Here is a 7,890-nt window from a genome sequence, read left to right on the forward strand (position 1 = left end):
CCCGCGCCCGCTCCCCTCGCCGCTCGCCGCGCGTCCGGGCGGCGTAGCCCGGGCCGCGCCCTCCGCGCCGTGTCACGCCCCGAGGCGCCCCCCTCGGCGGCCACAACCCCCCGCGCTCGCAGCAGCGCCTGGGCTCGCTAGGGGCGACCGTGCGTGTGGCGGCGGCGGCGGCTCCCCCATGCCACCAGCCTCCCTCGGCGGCCGCTCGCCGGGCCGCCTCCTCGGGGCGGGGTGTCCGGCGCGACGCGGGGCGGGGCGGGGCGGCGGAGGAGGGGCCGGCGCGGCGGGGCCGCGGGCCCAGCAGGTCGGCCCTGCAAGCGCTGCCGCAAGGCGGCCGGGTGCGGGCAGCGCGCCGCGCGGGGCCCCCGGGGGGCAGGTGGGGACCCGGGGGGGCGTCTCCGCTCCATTCCGACTGCTCCCCGGGCCGCACGTCCGAAGACCCCAGGAAGGGCCGCGCAGGCCGCCGAGAGGGCGCACAACCCGGGCCTGGAGCGGGGCCAAGTCCCCGGAACCGGCGCCTCAACATTGGGACCCTGAGTTCCCTGCCCGTGGAGCCTCCAGCGCCATGGGGACGCCGCGGGCACCCGCAGGGTCCGGGCTCGGTGGCACCACGCCCCCCTGTGCGCCCGGGGCCTCTGAGGGGACGGAGGTTTCAGGAAGGTGGCCTTTCTGCGGCGCCGAGAGTGCAGGGCCGTGCGGAGCCGGGCCGCGCGCCGCCCGCACTCGTGGCGGCGCTTCTCGGCCTCATTCCACCGTTCCGCCCCAGAGGCGCCGCGCGAACCGTGGAAGCCTCTGCGAGCCGAAGGGAGCACCGCGGGCCGGCACAGGCGCTGGGGAGTCACGCAGAGCCCGGCCGCAAGGACGACCCGCTGCGTCACCTTGGAGGGGATCTAAACTTCTGAGCCTCGCCTGTCTCATCTATAAACTGAAGACAAGAACCCGCCAGAGGCTGAAGGGACACGACACGCCCGTCCGCCGCTCCTCCCTCCGCGGCCGCGACGGACCGCAAGGCGCGGAGCCCGGGAAACCCAGAAGTGCCGGCCTACGAGCCCAACGTAACCCAGAAGCTGGCGGCTGCTAGCGACCGCCGCTCTGAGGAACTTCTTCCTCACACAGCCTTTCCCGCTTTCCCATCCCTAAAGGGCCCTCACCGCCCTTTCTCCCTTTCTCGGAGGTAACCCTAAGCAGCCTAACTCCAGCCCCGCCGTGGCGAGGGAGCGCCGGGACGGGGAAATGTACGCTGGGCCCATGGCGCATGCTCAGTGGTTTGGGTTTGGCCGGGTTCCTGGGGCGGGGAGCCAAGTTTAAGGGCGGCTCCGCTGATTGGTCAGTCTGCGCAGGCTACGCCCATCGCCTGCTGATGGACACCTCCTCACCTGCCAGGTCAGCTTCTGCAGCGGGCGTGGTGGCGGCGTGAACCCGGCCTTCAGGGGAATCCTTTCCGCCGCTCCTGCCCGAGTTCCCTGAGGCGTCGTAGCTGCAGTCACCGAGGTGAAGGTGGCCGCCCATTGCGTCCCACCCTACCAGAAAGCCAAACACTGGCCTAAAGCGGAATCTTAAAGTGGTAGGGAAAACTACCAATCTAGTGCGGAAAGCAAAACACCACCGTTCCGGACTTAATGGGCAGGTCTGGCACATAATAAGACTGGAGGTTAGGCATGCAGTCAGCACTCAATAAATGCTTGCCGGATCGGATTGTTTTCCTAGTGGGTTGGGACGCAGGATGTGGCCCTAAGTGAGCCTGGCAGGCTGGAAGATAAACAAAACAAGTAATGTGTGATAATGAAAACAATTACACACTAACCCATTTCCTCCTCTGCGAAATGAGGGAATGGCCTAGACATTTCCCAGGCCTCTTCTGTTCCAAGGGGAGGGCCTGGGTGACCCCGACAGGGTAGGGCGGGTGCAGACCTGCCTCACCCTGCCTTTCATGGGGAACTTGTGCCGTTTTGTATGACCATGCACATCCCGCGTTTACACTTCTGAGCTAGGCTGGACTGCGTCAGCGCGGCTCTTAGATGCCTGTCTGAGAATCCTGCATTAAGATTTCCCTTTGACCTTCTGACTCCTGAAAAAGTCTCAGACAGCACAAACCTTTACCCTGCTATGTCACCTCAGCTGTTAAAATTGTGTCTACCTCTGTAGAAGGCCATCAGATTATAAATTTTTTTTATTAAGAAACAACAAAAGCACACGAGGTTGTGGAGTTTTCTTTTTTCTCTTTCCTTTCTTGTTTTGTTTAAGAAATATATGAACAAAGAAAAGAGTACATATATCTGGGAAGTGAAGAGTTCCTCAAACCTTCTAATTTCATCCACGTGTCTATCAGTCAGGTTCTGTGCTTGCTTGCTGGCTCATTATATGCTGGAATTGGCAGATTTTCGTTTAGGAAGCGGGATGCTGTGTTAGGTGATGACAGTAGTCACTGACAAAGTCTAACCAAGTGCAAGTTCTGACAGTCGGAGGAGGCATGAAAGTGGGCACGAAGCCCAGGATGACCAAGTTTTCCCAGCAAACCGGAGCTGAGCCTCTTCTTCCTGGTGAAGTGTTTTGTTAACAAATGGGATATTTCTCATGTTTAAGTTTGAGCAGAAACTTGGTCCTTACTGTTATGGGTGAATTGTGTCCCTCAAAAAGACTTATTGGGGAAAAAAAAAAAAGGAAAAAGCTTATCGGGGCCAGCCCGGTGGCATAGTGGTTAAGTTGGCACCCTCTGCTTTGGTGCCCCAGTGTTCGCAGGTTTGGATCCCCAGGCGCCAACCTACACAACGCTTATCAAGCCATGCTGTGGCAGGCGTCCCGCATATAAAGTAGAGGAAGATGGGCACGGATGTTAGCCCAGGGCCAGTCTTCCTCACCAAAAAAAAAAAAAAAACATTGAAACCCCGGTACCAGTGAATGTGACCTTATTTTCAAATAGGGTCTTTGCAGATGTCATCAATTTAAAATTAGGTAATACTGGACCAATGTGACTGGTGTCTTTATGAGAAGAGAAGAGACACAGGGAGAAGGCCCTGTGACGACAAAGGCGGAGATTAGAATGATGCATCCACGAGACAAGGAACGCCAAGGATTGCCTGCAACCACCAGAAGCTGGAGGAGACAAAGATTCTTCCCTTGAGCCTTTGGAAAGAGAATGACCCTGCTGACACCTTAATTTTGGACTTCAGAACTGTGAGAGAATAAATTCTAAGCCACCCAGTTTGTGGTACTTTATTACAGCAGTCCTCGGAAACTAGTACACTTACCAAAGGCTATTTTTTTTAAATCCTCACCAGAGTGGGCCTAGAATTGTATAGTTATTACTGCATCAACTCTTTTTTTTTTTTTATGAGATCAGCCCTGTGCTAGCATCCGCCAATCCTCCCCCACCTTTTTTTCTTTTTTTTTTTGCTGATGAAGACTGGCCCTGGGCTAACATCCGTGCCCATCTTCGTCCACTTTATATGGGACGCTACCACAGCATGGCTTGCCAAGCAGTGCGTCGGTGCGCACCCGGGATCTGAACCGGGGAACCCCGGGAGGCCGCAGCGGAGCACATGCACTTAACTGCTTGCACCACCAGGCCGGCCCCTGCATCAACTCTTTCATGGAGAGAGGTGTCACATCTTTATAGAAGGAGGAGCATCAGCTCCAGGCGAGGGCGCTGCATGGAATGGGGATGGATAGTGTGTAAGGTGTGGAAGAGACATCCACCTACTTTAGCTTGAGGGAGTAGCCCTGTCTTTGTTTTTCCAAAACTAAGGAAAAAAAGCTTTCATTTCTGTTAAGGATGACACTAGCAAGTAGTGGAAATGAAGTATAATTGCAGCTCGTTTTGGAAATTTGCATATAAATGACTGTACTACACCCAAATATTTAATTCAAGCATTATCCGTGTTTTCATGATAACCTCTTACTGCATTTCCTTGTTAAGTTTGCTTTAGGATTTGTATGTGACTTAATGACACATAATTAGTTTAAAATCTTTTCCAGGTATATCTTAAGAGAGCGTATCTGTTTTTAGCATAAATAAAAAGTAACCTGTAGGAAGTAGTCAGTTCTGTGGATTGTAGTGTCCAGGGAAGAGCAGAGGGGGCTTTCCTCTTTTTTTTTTTTTTTTGAAGTAACATTTGTTTATAACATTATATAAATTTCAGGTATACATCATTATATTTCACCTTCTGTATAGACTACATTGTGTTCCCCACCAAGAGTTTAGTTGCCATTGTCACTGTACAAATGTGCCCCTTTACCCCTTTCACCGACCCACATCCCCCTTCCTCTGGTAACCCCCAATATTCTGTCCTCTGTATCTATGTGTTTGTTTGTTTATCTTCCACATATGAGTGAAATCATACAGTATTTGTCTTTCTCCGTCTGACTTATTTGTCTTAACATAATACCATCAAGGTCCATCCATGTTGTTGCAAATGGCAAGATTTCATCCTTTTTATGGCTGAGTGGTATTCCCTAGTATATATATATACCACATCTTCTTTATCCATTCATCCATTAATTGGCACTTAGGTTGTTTCAAAGTCTTGGCTATTATGAATAATACTGCAATGAACATAAGAGAGTATACATCTTTTCAAATTAGTGTTTTCATGTTCTTTGGATAAATACCCAGAAGTAGAATAGCTGGATCATATGGTGGTTCTATTTGTAGTTCTTTGAGGAATCTCCATACTGTTTTCTATAGTGGCTGTACCAATTTATATTCCCACCAGCAGTGTACAAAGTGTTCCCTTTTCTCCACATCCTCTCCAACACTTGTTATTTCTTGTCTTTTTAATAATAGCCATTCTGATGCGCATGAGGTGTTATCTCATTGTGCTTTTGATTTGCATTTCCCTAATAATTAGTGATGTTGAACATCTTTTCATCGGCCTGTTGGCCATCTGTATATCTTCTTTGGAAAAATGTCAGTTCAGATCCTTTGCGCATTTTTTAATTGAGTTGTTTGTTTTCTTGTTAAGTTGCTGGGTCATATGGTAATTTTGTGGTTAATTTTTCGTGGACCTATCATACTGTACTTCATTTTCTAAATGTTTCTTACAATGCTTTTTTCCTAAAAACATTGGTTGATTAATTTTGGAAAATGAACTTTTTAAAATTCCGCTAAGTAACATAAATAAACACAACTGTTCAAGGAAGAGCATCTGGGGAAAGGTATTAATCTAACGAACGCGTTTACAGATACCACTTATTGTTAATGGTACTGGAGGAATATAAGCCCCTCTTTCACTTCCATTTTATTCAAGAGAGATTCCTAGAGGAGATGAAATATGAGGTCTTTAAGAGGTTGTTGAGACTAGGACTTCTCAAACTTTCTTATGCATATAAATCACCTGGAGATCTTAAACTGCAGGTTCTGATTCAGAAGTTCAGGTGTGGTGCCCGAAATCTACAGTCCTGACAAGCTCCCCAGTCGTGTCCAACTCCTTACTCATGCAGTGCTGCTGATCCTCAGACCACATTTTGTGAGTCGCAAGCATTTAGACTTCCATTTCCAGCAGTATGGCAACCTGCAGGCCCTTAAAAATTCTCCAGCTGACTTTTAAAATTTAAGAGGAAAGAAGACCAAACATTCAGCAGGAAAATGGACAAAACTTGTGACCAAACTATTCACAGAAAAGATATAAAATGACAGGTAAACATATGAAAAGATGTTTGACCTCATTTATAATAAAAGAAATGCCGATTAAAACTACACTGATACACAGTTTCTCATCAATCAGGTAGGGAATAATTATACAGCATAACATTATTGGAAAGGCTGTGGAGAAACAGGCACTCTCGCATGTAATGCTGATGCTTCCAGAGAAATAGAGACCTTGTTCTTAAGCCCTTAGAGCTTCCTCTCCTCTCCAGAAATAAAATAGTTCCAGCCTTGGACATGCAAATGAACTCAGAAGAAAAGGAGAGTCATAGTTCATTAGCTCTCCCAAATTTACTGTAACCCGTGTTACTGGGGGTGACGGATAGTAAAGAAGAATTCCACTAGAAATGTCTTGTCTAGAAATGTCCATTAGGAATGACTTGTCTCATTTCTGAACTTCTGGGGCTGGTCTGGCTGGTGAGGAAACCTCACGGTGCCAGGCGACCTGAATGTATTCCCTACCATGCATTCATCATTCCAGTGTGGGGACACTTTATAGACTGGAAACACTAGCAAATATCAAAGCTGCAGGTTGCCCCTTCATTCACAGCTTCTTACCAACTGGCATTCAGTGAAACATGGGGCATCCTAGCTCTTTGCAGACAATCAGGTTGTGAGTTTGGGTCAATTCTGTCCAATAATGTGAAGGATCAAACATGGGAAAACACTAAGGAAGATGGAAGACAGAAAGAGTGAAAAGGAATTCCCATATATTAACTGGAAAAATACAGATTTTTACATAAGAGATGGGGAAAAGAACCTTGCACAGTGCCCGGCCTGGTGGCATAGCGGTTAAGTTCGCCTGCTCCGCCTCTGTGGCCCAGGGTTCACAGGTTCACATCCCAGGTTCAGATCGACACACCACTTGTCAAGCCATGCTGTGGCGGCAGCCCATACAAAGTAGAGGAAGAGGGGCTCAGATGTTAGCCCAGGGCCAATCTTCCTCAGCAAAAAAGAGGAGGATTGGCAATGGATGTTAGCTCAGGGCTAACCTTCCTCACAAAAAAAAAAAAAAAAGAACCTTGCACAGACCAGTCTGATTTCTAGAGTCATATTTGTCAAACTACCCAGACAGTGTCCATTTGCAACCAAATATTTATATAGAGCCAATTGCGTAGTCACCTCCGTTACTGTGGTAAGCACAGTGGGTGTTACTCTGAAAGAAAATGTGACCAAATATTTTTATCTCATGACTTGTATTTTTTAATGTTTTAAACCATATTTATTATAAAATTGTTTCATTTAACATGGTAGTTTACCCAACAGTAAACCCAATGACAGCTCTGGTATCTACTGTAGTTCTTCTCTTTATAAAATTCTAAACCCACGAATTCTTCCAACGTTATGCTGCATCGTGAGGGTATGGAAGAAGCTTAACAGTCACTGAGCTGTCAGTGTCATAACCAAACTTCCTGTCCTAACCTGTTCTCCTCTCTGCAAAACTGCAGGCAGATGGAAGTGTTAACCAGATTCTTTTCCTCACTTGACTTGACACCCCAATCCAATACTTCTGCTGTCTAACAAGCAGAGAAAAAAATCCAGCTACATCAACACCCTGTTCTGAATAAATGAAAACTTATCGTTAAGGTGAAGGAATTGGTAAGTTGTAATATACAAACAAAATGTAAGGAATTTTTAGTAAAATGATTCTATTAACTTATAAAGATTGGTTTTTTTAAGTTAGTGATGTGGGGTTAGAGAAAGGGGCAACTATGTGGGATTTCTTGGTCCCAGTGTTTCCTTTTATCCGATTTTAACTCTCTTCTTAGTCATTGAAATATTGCTTATATAATTTAGAATGATCTGTCATTTTCTAACATCAAAATACAAATTGATTACTCATTCTATTGTCTTTCATGTATGTAATGTTCTTAAAATGACAATTAAAGGGGCCGGCCCTGGTTAAGGTTGCACGCACTGCTTTGGCGGCCCGGGTTTGGATCCCCGGCGCGGACATGCACACTGCTCATCAAGCTATGCTGTGGCGGCATCCCACATACAAAAAAATAAGAAACAATAGAGGAAGATGGGCATAGATGTTAGCTCATGGCTAATCTTCCTCAGCAAAAAGAGGAAGGTTGACAGCGGATGTTAGCTCAAGGCCGATCTTCCTCATCGAAAAAAAAAAAGGTAAAGATAGTGTTAGGAAATATTTATCTCTGTAGAACATTAAATTTATCCATATCTTTTGCTAATCATCACAAAGGTATTTAGTCAATAAATATTTATTGAGCATCCTTGATGTG

The sequence above is a fragment of the Diceros bicornis genome, chromosome 9 (assembly GCF_020826845.1).
Source record: "Diceros bicornis minor isolate mBicDic1 chromosome 9, mDicBic1.mat.cur, whole genome shotgun sequence".
NCBI classification, from domain to species: domain Eukaryota; kingdom Metazoa; phylum Chordata; class Mammalia; order Perissodactyla; family Rhinocerotidae; genus Diceros; species Diceros bicornis.